General features: G+C 39.0%; 1 non-coding gene across 1 annotated transcript; it reads left to right on the forward strand.

The window, feature by feature from the left end:
• The first annotated feature begins 801 nt into the window (after positions 1–801).
• On the forward strand, positions 802–907 carry LOC130043214 (U6 spliceosomal RNA). Its single transcript, XR_008795340.1, has one exon. It is a non-coding gene; the product is annotated as a U6 spliceosomal RNA (small nuclear RNA).
• The last annotated feature ends 18,879 nt before the right edge of the window (positions 908–19,786 follow it).

A 19,786-nucleotide genomic window follows, 5' to 3' on the forward strand; every position in this document is an offset into this window, starting at 1 on the left:
GTTAGTTTGAACAGCATTATATGTTCCTTTAGATCAAATAGAATTGTCTGCTTAATAAGTTTCAAACTTAATTTAAGAAACGATGCATATATATTAATTTTATAAAATATATAAACATTACTCTATTTAAATTAACAGTATTGATGGTAAAATGAGTTCTCCAGAACAAAGCATCCTATTCTATTGACAGAAAATTTTCCCAAATTTGAGTCAGAAATAAAAAAAAAGATTATCTAACAAAATATTTTATGACAAATTTTATGTTAATTATGAAAGCCCGGCAAGCTCCCTGTTACGTATTCATATGCCAAAAAACAGTAACAACAAGTCTCACAATTTGTTGTGAGACATTACTGGTGCCCGCTCAAGCAAACCGATGAACAATGGGAGGACAGTACTACAGTGCTATTATAATTATACAATTAAAAAAGAAACAAAATGTTGAGATCATTTTATAAAATATAGCAATGAGGAGTGAAAACTGAAACAAACTTTCTTGGTCAATAAGATAAATAAAATAGGTATCAGTATCTTACAATAAAGTGAGAAAATATGGTACAATTTTCAAACTAGACATCATTTGTTTAAATAAAAACCCAAAGCTGTCATGTGGGACACAATAAAGAAATAATAGAAAGTTTTCTAAACTATATGTGAAGAACCTGGTTTCTATACTTAACATGAACCAACTGTATGTCCTTACATAAGAGAGTTTTTTCTAAATTTAGTTCAAGTATTTATAAAATGAAAAAATCAGACTAGATGATATCCAAAGACATTCCCACCTCTAAAAAATGATGAGTGCTCGCTTCAGCAGCACATATACTAAATTTGGAATGATACAGAGAAAATTAGCATGGCCCCTCGCAAGGATGACATGCAAATTCATGAAGAGTTCCATATTTTTAAATCACATACAAAGGAGAGCCCCTTAGATTCACAGCAGACCTATCAGAGAAAACCCTCCAAGCCTAAAAGCAATGGTGGAATATAGTGAAAAAACTCACTGAAATGAACGATTGATCTAGAACACTATTCGGATAAACTCTCACTCAAACTTGAAGGAACGGTAAACTATTATCTGGATAAACAACAGCTCAGGAACTTCACAGACTCAAAACCAAACCTAAAAGAAGGGCTAAAGGGGCTACTGTAAGACAAGATAAACTCTGCAAGCACAATAAAGCCTTACAGAAAGATGACACAAAACCCCATAACAGTAATATCTCTCAACGTCAACAGTCTAAATTCACCAATTAAGAGACACAGAGTGGCAAAATGGATTCAGAGACTGAACCCAACATTCTGCTGCCTACAAGAAACTCATCTTAACAGTCAGAGCAAACACAGACTCAAAGTTAAAGGGTTGAAAACAATCCTGCAAGCAAACAGCTCCCTCAAAAAAGCTGGGGTGGCCATACACCTCATCTGACAACATCAATTTTAGGTTGAAAAAAATTAGAAGGGACAGCAAAGGCCATTTCCAATTCATAAAGGGATATGTACAAGAGGAAGAAATCACACTCTTAAATGTATATGCACCTAATGAGGGAGCAGCTAAATATTTAAAACAACTGCTAACAGATTTTAAGGAGGACATTGCTAGCAACACAATAGTAGCCGGAGACTTCAACATTGCCTTTTAACCTCTGGATAGATCAACAAGAACAAAGCTCATCAAGGAAACATTGGCTTTGAAAGAAGAAAAGGAAGAGGCTTATAGACCTATACAGGGCTTTACACCCCCAAAAGAAAGAATACACATTCTTTTCCAGTTCACACGGAACATTTTCCAAAATAGACCATGTGCTAGGCCACAAAACATGCCAAATAGAATCAGGAAGATAGAAATAGTATCAACAATCTTTTCAGACCACGATGCACTGAGAATAGAAGTGAATCACACACAGACAAGGAGAACCAAATCAAACACCTGGAAATTAAACAACTCAATGTTGAACAAAGAGTGGGTCAGGAAGGAAGTCAGGGATGAAATCAGAAGATACCTGGAAACAAATGGGAATAAAGACACAAGCTACCAGAACCTATGGGATGCAGCTAAAGGCGTGTTAAGGGGGAAATTTATAGCTCTGCAAGCATTTGTCAGGAAGGAAGAAAGGGTCCACATACACAACTTGACTTCACAGCTCAAGAGTTTAGAAAAGGATCAACAAAAGAAGCCCAAATCAGGGGGAAGAAAAGAGATCATAATACTTAGAGCAGAAATCAATGACATGGAAACCAAAAAAAAAAACAATCCAAAAAATCAATGAAACCAAGAGCTGCTTCTTTGAGAAAATAAACAAGATAGATAAACCACTAGAAAAACTCACAAAGAAAGAAAGACTACCCTCCTTCATTGATGGTGGGAAGGCCGACTGCTTCAGCCCTTTTGGAAAACAGTATGGACGATTCTTAAAAAATTAGAATTGAGCTCCCATTTGACCCAGCAATACCACTCCTGGGAGTGGTATCCCAGAAAGATAAAAAAGTATAGTCAAAGTGACATCTGCACTTGTTTGTTCATTGCAGTACTGTTTACAATAGTCAGAAACTGGAAAAAACCTGAGTGCCCGAGAACAGATGACTGGTTAAAGAAACTTTGGTACATCTACACAATGGAGTACTATGTAGCTGTTAGAAAAGATGAAGTCATGAAATTTACATACAAGTGGTACTACATGGAAAGTATCATGCTAAGTGAAATGAGTCAGAAAGAGAGGGACAGACATAGAAAGATTGCATTCATTTGGGGAACATAAAGTAACAAAATAGGAGAGTAGCATCCAAGAATAGCCGAGATAAGCACAAGGAGGTTCATTCCATGGCTTGGAGGCCAGCCGTACATGCTAGGGGAAAAGGCAGCTCAGATAGAGAAGGGAGCACCAAATAAAGGGTGTTTGGAGGATCCTCCCAGGATGGAAGATGCATGCTAAAAGTAGACTATAGACTGAACATGATGGCCACTCAATTCCTCTTTTGCAAACCACAGCACCCAAAAGGAGAGAGAGAACAAAAGGGAATGCTTTGCCACAGAGGCAGGGTGGGATGGGGGAGATGGGGGTGGGAGGGATACTGGGATCTGTGGTGGTGGAAAATGGGTGTTGGTGGAGGGATGGGTACTCTATCATTGTATAATTGAAACCCAAGCACAAAAATTTGTAAGTCTACAACTGTACCTCATGGTGTTTCACAAGTAAAAATTAAAAAAATAAAATAAAATATGATGAATTTACCATACATGCTGAGAATTTTTAAGTTATTTTCTAATGTTCTCTGCTTCATTTGTTTGTGACTTGATAAAGTCAAATCATCTTTCATTTCCGGAAATAGGAAAGATAGCAAAGGAAAAAAAATGAGACTGATATAGTTCTGAATAGCGTGAGTTATCTACTGATAATTAATCATTCACAATTATGTCAGATTTAAAAAAGTCATTTGATAAGCTCTTAAGTGTGTAGTATTTGTTGAAGGTAAGAGGAATATATAGATCAGTTACTCAGATTGGGGCCATAGGGACCAGGTTAGTCTAACTGAGGCCATGGTCACGGTCACGGTCCTCCCGTTGTTCTTCGATTTGCTCGAGCGGGCCCAGTAATGCCTTCGTTGTGACACTTGTTACTGTGTTTGGCATATCGAATACGTCTCGGGGAGCTTGCCATTGCCTGGCTTTACTGCGGACGAGATCCTCTCAGTAGCTTGCCGGGCTCTCCGAGAGGGGCGGAGGAATCGAACTCGGGTCGGCCATATTGGCTGCGTGCAAGGCAAATGCCCTACCTGCTGTGCTATCGCTACTGAGGCACAGGTGAAAATTGTATAAATGAGGCTCAGAAGATTAAGGAGTCAATTGATGGACTGGGGGGTAACAAGGATAGATTCATTTCTATACAACAAGTGCATGAAATCAGCTTTTAATTCTTTTCAACAAGACACATGTATATAAATGATTAATTTTGTTGAGTTTATTCTGTCTCCATGTCCTAAATTGTGATTCCAATATACTTACTGCATTATGGTAAAATATGAATTGCGGTATTGTTAGAGATAAATACTATTTCTTTATGCAATATCTATGCATATTATAGTACACCCACCTTCCTTCCTTCCTTCCTTCCTTCCTTCCTTCCTTCCTTCCTTCCTTCCTTCCTTCCTTCCTTCCTTCCTTCCTTCCCTTCTTTCTTTCTTTCTTTCTTTCTTTCTTTCTTTCTTTCTTTCTTTCTTTCTTTCCTTTCTTTTCTTTCTGAGGGAGGTGGGCCATACATAGAGGGATTTGGAGGATAGTTTCACTGAGTTTAGTTTTCAGTGACCATGAGGTGCTGGGTATTGAACTAAGGGCTACACCATGCAAAGCAGACTCCAGTCCTTTGAGATATCTCTCCAGCCCAATAAGATACATTTTTCAACAAATGACTTTTGGTAGAGTTTTAAAAATTTAATTGCACTTTATTTTTTTATAAATCATGCTCCAATAAAAATATTCTGTATAGTTCTGAAATAATCTTTTTGCCCATTGATAAGTAAAATGGATTTTTTTAAGTTTGTTTTTTCTCTTGTATGCCCTTCATTATGTTTTAATACCAACCACTAAGAGCTCAAGGATGGAGAAACTTAATTTTATAATACTGAAACTCAATTTGTTATGCAGCTCAAGCCTTAAAAGAAAATGATTTAGCTCTAATCGATATTCCAGATGACTTAAATAATTGTAGAACAATATTCTTCCATTTGTGATTTAAGGAATCAATCTTAATTTATGGTCTTGTCTCATCTATTTCTCTTTACAATACTTCCTCTATGAACTTAACAAGTTACTAAGAAAACTATTAGCATAGTTCATTGGTCACTGTCTCATTTTAAATATAAGCTTTAAGAAAATATATTGAATATTATTCAAACATGAATTTGAGCAGCTGACTAGATATTTTTAAAAGTCACATGATAATGACATTTTATTATATGCAAGAAAAGTAACATCTCACTTATTTTTTTTTAATTTTATTAAATCACCATGAGATAGTTACAAGCTTTCATGTTTGGGTTACAATCACACAATGATCAAACACCTATCCCTCTACCAGTGCACATCTCACTGTGGATGTATATAAAATAAACAAGGTATCTAGAATATATAAACAGAAACTTCAGTTTACATATTTTACTTTTTTTAACTAAGATAGCATTGTGTTGTAGATTATTTATGTTCAGATAAAATTTTACATCCTTTTAAATATATTACTGTACCACTTTCACCACCAGCATTCCAATATATCTATCTGCCAAAAGTAAGCAGACAGATATATTGGTAGTTGTCCCTCTATTACCAATTATCTCAGCTTTTTTTTCCTTTAAGGGCCAGTGATGCTGTCCTTGGAATTTTCTCTAAAGGCCTACTAGAAAGGACAGTGGGTTCCTGTGGAGGACTCCTGTACTATTATCAGCAAGAATTCAAGAGATCATGGGACTGAAGCGATAGCACTGTGGGTAGGGCATTTGACTTGCATGTGGCCTATCCGAGTTCAATTCTCAGCATCTATATGGTCCCCCGAGCACTGCCAGGAGTAATTTCTGAGTGCATGAGCCAGGAGTAACCCCTGTGACCCTGAGTAACCGGGTGTGACCCAAAAAAGAAAAAAAAGAATTCAAGAGATCATGCCTGCTAGCAACCCCTACTCTATTTATAACCTACAGTGTCTTGCCTTCCATCCCTTTGTAGTAAGAGTATGGAATTTCAGGATGGGTGTTATGAGTACTTGCACAATCCTGTCTATTCCCTCTGCTTCCCAGAGTATAGTTCCAGATTTAGAAATCTCTAGTCAATGACAGCTTACTGTTCTGTGGCTCTTTTTATTTCTTGGAGAGAGTGTCTCTCTGTCTCTTTCTAGATAGTCTGCTTTTGGAAGATTTGTTCATTGTGTTTCAGTTTGATTTCAGTGTAGATTAAGCAGTTTTGGCATAGATTTACTGTGAACCAAAACAGGTTCCAGCCCAGTCTCTTACCCAAGAATTTTAATCAATGGTGTAAGTTTCTGATTAGGTTTAATGTTAAGGCTTGAACCTGTTTGTACTTTTAAGAAAGAAAAGAAAATACGTGAAATTTGTGGAGAAAACAAGTATTTTCATTAATTTGTAATACAATACATGAAAATAACTTCTTATTTATGGGCTCAAATTACTGATTTATCAAGTCATGCCCAAAGACAGCTGTACAAAATAAAGATTTTTGTTTAATAAGAGTTAAGTAAAGATGGGGCTGGAGCGATAGCACAGAGGGTAGGGAGTTTGCCTTGCATTTAGCCAACATGGCCAACCTAAGTTCAATTCCTCTGCCCCTCTAGGAGAGCCTGGCAAGCTACTGAGAGTATCTGGCCTGCATGGCAAAGCCTGGCAAGCTTCCCGTGACGTATTCGATATGCCAAACACAGTAACAAGTTTCACAATGTTACTCAAGCAAATCGATGAACAACTGGAGGACAGTGACAGTGACAGGTAAAGATGAGATATTTATCCAGGAAAAATCTGGATTCCAGATTGAGTCAGAGAAGATAATGAAAGAATTGGGTACTTGGAGCTTAGTGACAATACAGGGTTGCTCCATTGAGTCAAATTTCAACATATTTGCATGTAAAAGTTCTGTCTCACTGGCTTGGTGGAAAAGCCAATAAAAAATAAAGGCTAGTATCTTTTCTTTTTTGACTTCTATTCCTTTTGAGACTACTCTGGCAAAATCAGAACACCAACTGAGAACAACTTTCATGTGCTGCCTGTGAGAGTTACTGTCCTCCCGTTGTTCATCGATTTGCTTGAGTGGGCCCAGTAACGTCTCCATTGGACACTTCGTTGTTACTGTGTTTGGCATATCAAATACATCACGGGTAGCTTGCCAGGCTCTGCTGTGCAGGCGAGATACTCTTGGTAGCTTGCCGGGCTCTCCGAGAGGGGCGGAGGAATCAAACTCGGGTTGGCCATGTTTGCTGCATGCAAAGCAAATGCCCTACCGCTGTGCTATCGCTCCAGCCCACCTGTGAGAGTAAGACCAGCTATATGCTTGATGTTTAAGAGAAAAACATCCTTCAAGAGGCTTTTATCATGAACATTTATGACTTTTGATACAAACGGAAACTCATTACTGCCCAAAGAATCAACAGAAATTGCTTGCTAGAGAATGTGCTTTACTATGTACTGAAAAAAAAATGACTTTGCTAACTACAGATGGCTGAAAGCTGTTTTTATTTTCTTGGGTGGGATGACCTATAGTTAGGATCTCTCTAATTAGATGGTGAAGTAGAATCTGGAAGAAAGGATTTAAATGAGCCATTGAAGAATTTTTAGGATGGAATTACAAGTTAACTAGGGTTATAGCATGTGTGGTTTAATTTTTATTTTGGTTCAGATAAAATAGTTAACATTTCCAAAGTCAAGAAAATTATTAAAAGCTTTGCAATCAGAAAGGCAAAATTTTAATTTAATATAAAATGGAAGTCAGATTTTATTAATTGTATCTTTGATATGTTCGTAGTCTGCATGTATTCTAGCATACTTATTAAAATATATTTTTTCTGTGTGAAGAGGAATATCTTCACTTATAAATGTCATTTTAAAGCTTATTTTAGAAAATGAAGCCATTGTTACCTGTACAGGGTTAAGATATGGAAGTTAATTCTACCTTTAGTTTCAAAAGTACTGAAAGTGTACCAATTTCTTTGGAGAGTTTTATACCTTCCACATTAAATTTTATTTCAACATTTAATGTAAAATTTGATCTAAAGAAAACTATAAGGGTTTTGTCCTCTACCTCCTAAAGTGAATATATGTAATATATGAAAGTGAGATAGAAAGATGAAAATAAAGATAATCTCATAGATAGAAACTCAACATTTCTAAACTGAAAAAAATAAAAAAAAGAGAAATCACACTTTTTAATGACAATGACGACTTAGTCAGAAAAGGATTTTGAAACTTATTATTTCTCTATGGTCAGACTTCTTTGTCAAGACCCTGAACTATTGGTTTGAGGCTCTTCGTGTTCCTGGAGCAAGCAGAGGCCATTGGGCTACACTAGCACTCGACAGGGATGAATGGAGACGTTACTGGTGCCCGCTCAAGCAAATCAATGAGTAACGGGATGTTAAGTGATAAGTGATCAAGGAAGCCTTTATGATATTCGCCCAGCTATGTCATCACAATACAGTTATCCACAAACACCAATGAAACTGTGATCTAGTTTTATATTTATAATTTATTCTTGTATCCTTAATAGGACTAAAATAGTATAACTCAAAATTGTTTTCTGCATCATGAAGTGATGTTTTCAAAAGTTATTGGTTGCAACTTTTAAAACACTTTTTAAATTCTATAACATAAAACTATATAGACCTTGACATTTATAATAATGATATGCATGTTAAATAATGAAAATATATAGTTAGTGCTGGAGCGATAGCACAGTGGTAGGGCGTTAGGGCTGGAGCGATAGCACAGTGGTAGGGCGTTCGCCTTACAAGCGGCCAACATGGCCCACCTGAGTTCGATTCCTCTGCCCCTCTCGGAGAGCCCGGCAAGCTACTGAGATTATCTCGCCCGCACGGCAGGGCCTGGCAAGCTCCCCATGATGTATTTGATATGCCAAACACAGTAACAACAAAGTCTCCAATGGAGACGTTACTGGGCCTGCTCTAGCAAATCGATGATCAACAGGAGGGCCTTTACCTCTTTACCTTTACCTTTACCTTATAGTTAGTGCAATGTCAAAAGGATAAGTAAATAATTTGTCCACTAAATACTCAGCTACTGATATATGGGACTGGAATTAAAGGAACTGGACACAAAAATAGCAAACAAAACAGAACAGAACATATGATGAAGAACATATGCTTACAATCAATATTACATGTAGTTAGGTATAGACATGTTTTATTTCTACTGGACAAGCAATCCTCTCCCTGACATGAAAAACATGTGCACTGGTTGAGGAAGCTTTTTTACTCCTAATGTATCTTGAATTCAACTCACTGAAATTTCTAATTTGAACTGAAATTGCAGATTATCTTCCCCATTTATGGGATTTATGAGCAAGAACCATCTTCTGTTTCTGAATTTCCACAGTTTAGTGCACCACCTAAAACAGAGTAGAAACTTTAATGATTTTTTCTCAGAGATATTATTCAGATCTTCTAATTTTTTAATTTATGTTTATTTGTTCAATCCATTATTGAAATGGGGGTTTGGAGTACCTATTATAGTTTAATAAGTATTTATCTAGTGTGTCTCTTACGTGTATTTCTCTCCAAACTTCCCTTTACCTAGATACATCCTAAAAAAAAATAATGATTCAGATTGTTGGTCTGGCTCTGATGAATGGGGGTAATTATAGTTATTCAAGGTGGTTTTGATTTAAGTTCTCTAGTTTCAAATGTTATGCCAACATGAATATTGTGTACAAGAATGTAATGGAGCTAGATCAGAAAAGCATGATGCTACATTTTAAAATTCTCCTTTTGATTTCAAAGGCAATTGGGTGTAAAGTTAGTTAGAAGTCCCAAATTTACCAGATTATTATGTCTTCTTCATACTCAGTTAATATTTTATTCTAAAAACTTAGAGCCTTGAATATAATCTCAGGGCTAGAATGAAGGAGACATTACTGGGGCCTGCTCGAGGCAATTGACGATTAACAGGAGGATTTGTGATTTGTGTGAAACTAAGAAAGCACTTACTTTAAAAGATATAAGCAAGTATATAATTATTTGGTTTTTCTTCACGATGAAAACTAAAAATGCTAATTTTTTAGTTGTGGAATTCAGCTTGCTTTATCACTTGATCACTTGACATCCCATTACTCATTGATTTGCTCAAGCGGGTGCCAGTAACAGCTCCATTTGTCCTGTTGCATGCTGATGTAGCCCAATGGCATCTGCTCACACCAGGAACATGAAGAGCCTTAAACCCATCATTCAGGGTCTTGACAAAGAAGTCTGACTATCTCGTAGGTGGGCAGCTACGCGATCATTTGACGTCCCGTGGAATGCAGTCAGTAACGGATCTAGTCCAGCGGTCATCTCCAAATCGCATTACGTGTCCAGCCCATCTGATTTTTGATGCCTTGGCAGACGAGACAGTGTCCCTGATTCTCGATCCTCGAGGGAGGTTGGAACTCCGCATTCTTTCTCTCGCTTGAGTGAAGTGTGATACTCCAAGCATAGCTCTTTCGATTCCTCTTTGGGAAACATGAATAGCATTCTCATCCTGTTTTCGTAGGGCCAAGGTCTCTGAGGCATATGTTAATGCAGGAAGGACAGTAGAATCAAAGAGATGTGCCCGGAGCCAAAGTTTCCTTGTCCTCTTAACTATTTCTTCGACACTCTTGAAGGTGTTCCAAGCCACTGGCTTCCTCCTGTGCAACTCAGGTGCCAGGTCATTCGTCATGTTGAATTCTTGATCTGGGTACACATAATTGTTGCATTTGGAGATGTTCGTCTACTGAGAGAGAATGGAACATCAGGAACGAAACCATTACTCATAAACATTGTCTTTGTGAGATTCAGCTGTAGTCCAACCTTTCCAACACTCACGGTTGAAGTTGGCCAGCATTTGTGCTGCTTGGCCGATGTTTGGTGTTATAAGAACAATGTCATCAGAGAAGCAGAGGTGGTGTAGCTGTCGATGGTATATCTTCACTCCCATTTCTTCCATTCCAGTTATTGCATGACATTCTCAAGGGTGGCACTGAAGAGTTCCAGTGAAATGGTATCGCCCTGCCAAACCTCTCTCTGGACATGGATGATCACTTCCTTATAGGATGGTGAGATCCTGGTACTGAGTCCATAGTACAGCTCATGGAGGATTCTGATGTATTGAATTTGAACGCCCTGTTTGGCTAGGGCTTCAATGACCGCTTCAGTCTCAACAGAATCAAAGGCCTTCTTTAAATCAATGAATGTTAGACAGAGCGGCATCTTGAACTCCCGAGAAACCTCAATGAGCTTGGTTACCGTGTGGATATGGTTGATCATGCTGAATCCTTTTCAGAACCCAGCTTGCTCGCATGGTTGTACTTCCTCTAGTGTTCTGCCAATCCTATTTAGGATGACTCAGGTGAACAGCTTATAGACGACAGACAACAGGCAGATCAGGCCATAGTTGCCAATGTCGTGGATGTCTCCATTCTTGTACAGTAGAACAATCCTGCTGGTTTTCCATTGGAACGGAATCTTGCATTCAGAAAGGTAGCGTGTGAAGAGCTGAGCCAGTGTATTGATGAGTACTGATGGCACGTTCTTCAGGAGTTCAGGTTTGACCTTGTCTGGGCCATCTCCATGTAGATCTTCTCAATTTCTTCTTCATCATAACTGGATGTTGATGTGTAGATAATGAAGATAGAAACTGCTGGCAGTGAGCCACATCTATTCAGGTGTAGTCATCAAATTTGGGTTGATAGGCATTTGAATGAATCAATGTTCATGGCCAAGTTCCTGTTGACAAGGACACCAACACCACCAGCCTCTTTTGTTGCATGTTCCAAGGAACAGTTCTTCCCCAGTGTTGAAAATACCGTGATGTGATTGCCTTCTTGTCTTAGTCAGGACAATGATGTTGTACTTGGTTTTTCATGTTTGCACCATCAGGTCCTCGATGGATGCATCTGATGCCAGTGTACGTGCATTGAAAGTACAGACAATCATTTTAGTCCTTCTTCATTTTGGCAGCCTAGTTTGGCCTTGATATTTGATCAGCCTCTCTTTGCTAATCTTTTTTAATGCTGCCGTATTGGTGGCTGTTTCGGGGTCAGGGGAATGAGACTTGTATTTACTGTTTTTGGCATATTAAATATGCCACGGATAGCTTGCCAGGCTCTGTCATGCAGGTGGGATATTCTTGGTAGCTTGCCAGGCTCTCTAAGAGAGATAGAGGCTTTTAGGGTAGTCTCTAATAGCCCTTGCAAGTGTTCCCATGGTTCAAACCATATTTGAACCCCATCAAATATGTCTCTCTTAAGGTAACTTGCTTATAGGAACATAAAAATAATTTGAGGTAACATTTATGGAACTGTGCTAAATTAATATTTAAAGTGTATGTTTTGTCTTCTGTATTTTATTCATTCTCTAGTGACAATCACCTATTCCCAAAGTTAAATGTTCTTAAATTTATCTTGCTAACTTCAAACTTTCCTACTTTTAGCTCCTACAGCTTCAGTAATTTTGTACATCAAAATCATAAGTATTAATATTATTGTTACTGTGTTATTTTAAACTATGATAAAACTAAAATCTATGGGTCAGAGAGATTGTATGGTGGGTAGGGCATTTGCCTTAAACATGGTCAACCTGGGTTTGATTCCCAGCAACCCATGTGGTCCCCAAGCACTGCTAGGAATAATTTCCTTAATGCAGAGCCTGGGGTAATGCTTGAGCATTTTTGGATGTGGACCAAAAACAAGAAAAAAATCTCATTAAGAATGCAGATGTCTTTTATAAAATGAGTTTTGGGGTCTTGGGGTAGATGCCAAACAGTGAAAATGCTGGGTCTTAAGGAGGCTTAGTTACTATGTTTTCCAAGAAGGCTGAACCAGTTTACCTTTCCACCAACAGTGGATTGAAGTGAATGAGTTACACTTTCTCCCACATTTGTGCCAGTACTTGTTTTTTCTTCATGATTTGTACCGGTCTAACTGGTGTGAGAGGATATCTCATTGCTGTTTTGATTTGCATTTCCCTGATGCTAAATAATGGAGAGTATTTTTAATACTTTTTTGGCCTTCTGTATGTCTCCTTGGAAGAAGTTTATGTCATTTCTTCAACATTTGTACTCTTATGTTCATTGAAAAGTGATTCACAATAGCCAAAATCTGGAAACAATCCAACTGTCCAAAAACATATAACTGGAAAAGGAAACTTTCATACATATACACAATAGAATATTAATTTGCTTTAAGATGAAAGGCAGCTAGGATAGATAAGGTACCACTACAACAAGTACAACAAGGATAGTTGGAAATGATCACTTGAACAAGAACTAGCCCTGAAAGTAGGTAAAGGGACACACACATCATCAACCTTTCAGTACCTGTACTGCAGAGTATAATGCTCAAAAAAAGGCGGGAAGGAAGGAAGGAGATGCAGGAGAGAGAGAGAGAGAGAGAGAGAGAGAGAGAGAGAGAGAGAGAGAGAGAGAGAAAGAGAGAGAGAAGAAAGGTTTTTGCCATAGAAGCTGGGAACAGGGGTTAGTGGGAGGGAAATTGGGGACATTGGTGGTGGGAAATGTACACTGGTTAAGGGACAGGTGATGGAACAACGTATCACTGAAACCCAATCATGAACAACTTTGTTATTGTGTACCTCATGGTTATTCAAAATACATATTTTGAATAATATATAGGACCCACAAGGTTGATCTAGAATTGGAGTCAGGTATAGAGAAAACTGCAGGGGGTATATACAATACTGTTTAGGAGGGTAGTAAATGACTGACCAGGAAAGTCAGGACTTAAAAAAGTCTACATGAGCTCCAGCCTGGCATGGGCACTAAAAGTCTTGCCAGTTTCAGTAAGGCAACCATCAGGCTGCACCTGAGACCCATTTTATATTCATAGTTTGGGAGTTAGTTACTGCCACCCAGGCTTTTGGAGAGTTGTGATTCTTAGGTGAGATTATGCCTTTGCAGGAAAGAGAAAAGATTATTCTAATCTCCACAAACTGAGCTTCAACATACGCTGACTTATTGGGGAAGAGAAATATGTAGTTTCATGTTTGCTTGTTCATTTGTTTTTAAATATACATAGGGAGTTACCAAGGAAAGGTACTTTTAAAATCTGATGTTGTCTCTCAGACATTTTTGATGAAACTTAAGAAACATGATTATTTCCTGGAAATCTGTATTTCTAAGTATTTGAAATATTACTAATGAGAGATACTGTTTCCTTTACCTTGCCTTTTATGTTTCTTTTTGTATGGATGTCTCCGAATAGGTATGAGACAAGGTATTTATTTACTCTTGAAAAGATCTAATTATCTCCATATATGAGTGAGAGGATAACAGTAGCTATGTACTAAGATCAACTTGGGAAGTAAATGAGAAAATGTGTACATTTTATTGCACATACAGTGTATCTGTACATATATTGACTAAAGATTATAAATATGCTTCAATGCACATGGCTATGTATATATCTCTTTGAGATACTGAGCACTGTTTTAGGCGCCCCTCCCTCATAAACCAAAAACCCAAATTAAATAAAAACAAAATGAATGCCCTGAACAAGAAGCTCAGATGAACACCTTTCTTAACTGTTGGCTATAGAATATACTGATAAGTACTTGCTGCTGTGACAACTTGAAAATTTCAGAGAATGCCAATAATAAACTTTTGCCTTGTGTTCATGATATCTGAAACCTCTGGGAAAAGTGGAATTCTAACGAATGTGTTAGAGTCAGGAGAAAAACACCACTCACTTTCTGTAACTGGCATTCTAGTCTTACTGTAGAGGCCCCTCCCGTTGATCATCGATTTGCTCGAGCGGGCCCAGTAACGTCTCCATTGGAGACTTTGTTGTTACTGTGTCTGGCATATCGAATACTCTCGGTAGCTTGCCGGGCTCTCCGAGAGGGGCGGAGGAATCGAACTCGGGTCGGCCATGTTGGCTGCGTGCAAGGCAGACGTCCTACCCGCTGTGCTATCGCTCCAGCCCTAGAGGGGAAGAAAACAAAAGGCAAAGCCAAACTATCTACTCTGACAAGACCTCAGGTTACACTGGCCAAAGCAAGTCATATTGTTAAGTGCAAAAAGTAAGTAGAAGGGAAGAATAAATAAATGTTGGTCTCATATGTACACATGTTCTCTTCCTTCTTACACACACAACACATACACACAGTAATACACACACATAAGCACACACAAAAATTCCAACATCTTGAAGTCTACTGAGGATCTAGATATGACTTTCAAAGTTCCTCAGAAAAAAAACGTCCTTTTCTACATATGCATTAATACACCTGTCAAACAGTGGTAACTTAAGCAGGGCAATTAACCCTTTCATTATAAATGGGGGGGGAGACAGTTTATCTAATTTAATATTATAAGAATATCTTACCTGAACTAACTTTTTTTGATTAGGCTAGATTCTTCTTTCATAGTCATTCCATAGTTCATTGTTATCAGTAGCTCCTGGATACAATCTGGAAAGGACCTCTTATTCATTTTCTTTCTTGGCACAGCTTTTACAGATTTTGGGAAACAGTAATTCCATGGGGTAATAAATCATTTTCTGGTCTTCTTTCTGCCCCAGAATACTGAGTGCTCAAAGATAATTTTACAGTTTTAGCCATCAGTGTCTTTTCAGATGAGTTTGGATGTATACAGGGTGGTATGCCATAGGCATCAGTTTCTATTTCATTCAAGCTGGTGGTAACAGAAATCTCTAGAAAATCTTAAAAATTGGTAACTCCCCCCAAAACAACCCCCCAAACTACCCCACCTTTGATTTCAACAAACTCTGTGAGCCAATATCTCTATGTCTATGTCAGTCCTTCTATTACTGCCTTCCCTGAATACATAATTCAATGTAAATTGAATTTATTCAAAGTCAAAATCTCCACTTCTCCGAGACTAGACATTTTGTCTCTTTGCTCTCAGCTATTTTATCCAACTGAAATCTGCCACGTCCTTAAAAACATCAGACAGGTTGACAATTTTTTCCCCCCTGAGTTTGAGTTTGACTTTAGGATAAATTTTAATCATCTTTGATGGTCCCAGTAGTTTTTCCTTTTTCACATTTTTCTCTGTTAGAACATGAGAGATGGTCTGACTTCCAGACTTAACTAGTTTTAGAATGTCTGGTCTTGTTTTCTTTCAAGCTGACTTGCAAGGACGGTGATGCTTTTTTGACTTTATCAGTTGTAGAAATAGCTGGATGGACATAAATACAAGCTGGTATCATTCTATTTCCAACCTCTTTACCCAAAGTGCAAATTCTAGTAAGTGCATTTTCTGCACTCAAAATTTTACAGCAAAGAGTCATATGACACATCATAGTGGTGGTTTCTATATTTGTCTAGGTTCTGAATACTGGTTTGTGTATGTACTTTAACACCAAAATTTTCAGTGTTAGGTACCAATGTAATTTTTTTTAATCTTTGAATTAAAAAATAGTTTAATTTGAGCATGGTTAGATGATACAAACTTACTATGGAATTCCCGCATACATTACTCATGTTTAGGTTCAAGGTTTCTCTAATATCTTATATTTTGTGGTTAAATGGTTAAAAATAAAAACACACATTAAAAATAAAGAATAAAGTCAAATTAAAACATGTCAATATCAGAAAATACAGAGAACACAATGTTACAGATTTCGAGCTGCTGAAAGCTCCAAAAATCTCAGTGTCTTATGAAAATGAGCATTTCTTGCTCTCCAATTAGGAAAGCTGCAGTGTGCTCCACATGTCCTTTCATTCAAGAAATCAGGCAGAAACAGCAGCTCTACTTAGGCAGAGGATGGAAGGTAAAAAAATACGTTTAAAGCTCCGTTTAAAGCTCCTATTTGGAGGAATGTTGGATATATTATCTTCTAACATATCATTGGTCAGAGCTATTTTGTGTGTGTGTGTGTGTGTGTGTGTGTGTGTGTGTGTGTGTCTAAGCCTTTTGGTAGATGGGGAAAGCTGATGCAGAAGCAAGCAGGGAAGTGAGTTGTGGGTCAGTAGTATAACCTCACTCCATTCTATTATGCATCCTGCATGAAGAGACATGTTTGTAAATCTCTAGATAGGAATGTTGTTGAGAAAAAAATAATTTGAGTGGCAGGTAGGAAAACCACATCTTTAATATACAGATGGAAACATTTTAGACAGATAACTGTTGTACAGTAAATATATTATCACAATTGCTTGGTTCTATTTTTTAAATCAAAGTTTTAAGATTATAAGTACAGTAAAAGTATTCTCTGTATGGGCAGGAGCAAAAGTACAGAGGGTAGGGTGCTTGCTTCGCACCACATATGGTCCTCTTGATGTAGGCAGGATAGGGAAGGCCTCTTCCCAAGGCTATGACAAAAGCCAACCTTGCAGAAAACAGGAAAAAACAGGAACTAAGGCCTGTTAAGGCCTGTCACCTATCTTTTGCAACAGACCTAGAAAAGCTCCTTCAGAAACAAAAGACCAGGAAAGGAATTTCAAAGAACATCACCACTCCCAAGCCCCCCCCCCCCCCCCCAGCCTCCTTAGCAACTGACTTTGAACTAGGTAGAAGCCCCACATGGGGGTAGGATGAAGAAACCCTATTAAGGCCACCTTGAACAAGGGAAGAGTGCGCATATGCTGCCCAAGGTCATGTGCTGCCTGTGACCATGTGGCTGAGCACATGAGGTGCCTGAGCACATGTGTCACCCGCATCTCCCCTCTTGAGATGTGTACTTTTGTGCTTTCTTTTCTAATGCTGGGACCTGTGTAGGGGTTCTCTCTCCCTCGGAGAAACCCGGGTTCTCTCTTGAGCACGTTACTCTCCACTTTCTCTCCCTCCTTCCCTTCAAAGCCTCCAAATAAAAACTGTGTAATTTCCTTCACTACTTGTCTACTCTTGAAATTCCTTTCTGCGAGGCCAGACCCAGTAATCCTGGGCCGTAGGTCGCAGAGACGGATGGGAAGAAAGTGACAATCTTTCTCCTCCCTGCTTCACATAAGTCATTTGTGGGGCACACTGACATCACTCTGAGTCCCCCAGGAGTGATACCTGCATGCACAGCCTGGAGTAACCCCTTGAGGGCTGCCAGGTAGCTCAAAAACCAAAACCAAAACAGAACTAAACAAAAATACCTATTCTCTATAAGCTGTTTAATTTACTTTCAGAGTTAATAGTTCTATTTTGTAAGGGGGATTTACTGAAGAGTTGGTCTCTATTTTATTTATTTATTTTTTTGTCAAGGCCTGGTAGGTGTTTTAAAAAGGAAAATTTGGCTGTAGTCTTTCTGGAACAACAACAAAAATGTCAGGGAGGTATAGAGATGAAAATATTCTAACATAGTCTCTAAAGCATCTGTGAAATGGACCAAAATAATTAACTGTTAGTTTATCAGTGATTAGTTGTATGTATGTTATAAAATGTTATGCTTGCTTTGTAACTCAAAATATGATTCTCCGGGGGTATGGTGCTGCCAGCAGGTCAATCTGTGTCTGTGAGGTGAGTGCATCAGCAGCCTTATGGCGCATTCAGACTTCCAGATACCCCAAAATTGCTGCTGTGCCTTTAGTCAGACCCCAAAAACTCGGGGCAAAGTTTACCAAGAAATTAAACAGCCAAAAGTTAGGTATGTGGGAGACACACTCACAAACCACCTCCGGCTCAGCTATATAATTGGAGGCAAGGTCTCTCTGGTTCCTGATCGAACTGCTTAATGGCCATGATCCCAGACACTCAGAGACAAATCTTGGAACCGAGTAGCTTTTGGCAGAAATGTGTGTGGTCCCCCCAATGGGTTACTGGCGCCAGATACCCCAGGGGGGGAAGGGTGTTGTCCCTCTGCCTGCTCCCCCTTGTCAGTTTGGTGACAACCATCCTTCAGAGGCCAATGGACAGCCAGGTTTCAGCCCGCAGTGACGAGACATGCAAGGACTCACGGAATGGGGGTGGAGCCGGCCCTTTCCTCCCCACCCCAACGAGAGCCCAAGTTGCCACCCATGAATGGCCTCTCTGGCTCCTGATCAAGCTGCTTCATGGCCATGATCCCAGAAACTAAGAAACAAATATTGAAACCCAGCAACTTTTGACAGAAATGCGTCCGGACCCTGCAGCAGGTTACCAGTGCCAGGCCATCTCAGGGGGGAAAGGGTGATGTCCCTCCTCCTGCTCCCCCTTGGCGGCTTGGTGGTGGCCACCATCCTCCAGAGGTCATTGGACAGTCAGGATTGGGTCCGCAGTGATGAGACACGCGAGGCCTTGCAGGATGGGGGTGGAGAAGGCCCTTTTCTTCCCGTCCCAATGAGAGCCTAAGTTGCTGCCCAAGAATGGCCTCTCTGGCTCCTGATCAAGCTGCTTAACTGCCATGATCCAAGAAACTCAGGAACAAATTTCCGAACCCAGCAGGTTTTGGAAGAAATCCCTCCATATTTAATTGTTAAAATTTTGGAATTCCAAAACCGTACAGCCACTACTGCGACTGTGCGACATCATATGTTATTCATAACCAGCAATAGAAAACAAATTGTCTACTGTTGCCTTTTTGGCAGATCTGAGTGTTGGGATAAAATCCCAAATAGTAATGGTGGGTTTGGTGTCAAAATATTGAGTGTAGTCAAAGTATAGAGAGAGAGAGTAATGTGGAAATCATCTACCCCACCGGTAGGGGGATGGCTTGGGATGGGGGGTATACTGGGGTTTTTGGTGGTGGAAAATGGGCACTGGTGAAGGTACAGGTGTTTTATTGTATGACCGAGACTTAAAAAGCTTTGTAACTGCTCTCATGGTGATTCAATAAATAAAAATATAAAAATGGGAAAAAACAGTAAGGTGGAGTTTATGCCTAATTCAATCAGCCTAATCAATGACTGAATAAATAGCAATATCCCTACATTAAAAAAAAAAGAAAAAAGAAATAAAAAAATACGATTCTCCTTATAAGTTGAAGGGTTGGAGCAATAGCACAGCGGGTAGGGTGTTCGCCTTACACGCGGCCAACATGGCCAACCCGAGTTCGATTCCTCCGCCCCTCTCGGAGAGCCCGGCAAGCTACCGAGAGTATTCGATATGCCAGACACAGTAACAACAAAGTCTCCAATGGAGACGTTACTGGGCCCGCTCGAGC

The sequence above is a fragment of the Sorex fumeus genome, unplaced genomic scaffold, assembly GCF_029834395.1.
Source record: "Sorex fumeus unplaced genomic scaffold, SorFum_2.1 ptg000115l, whole genome shotgun sequence".
In the NCBI taxonomy this organism is placed as follows: domain Eukaryota; kingdom Metazoa; phylum Chordata; class Mammalia; order Eulipotyphla; family Soricidae; genus Sorex; species Sorex fumeus.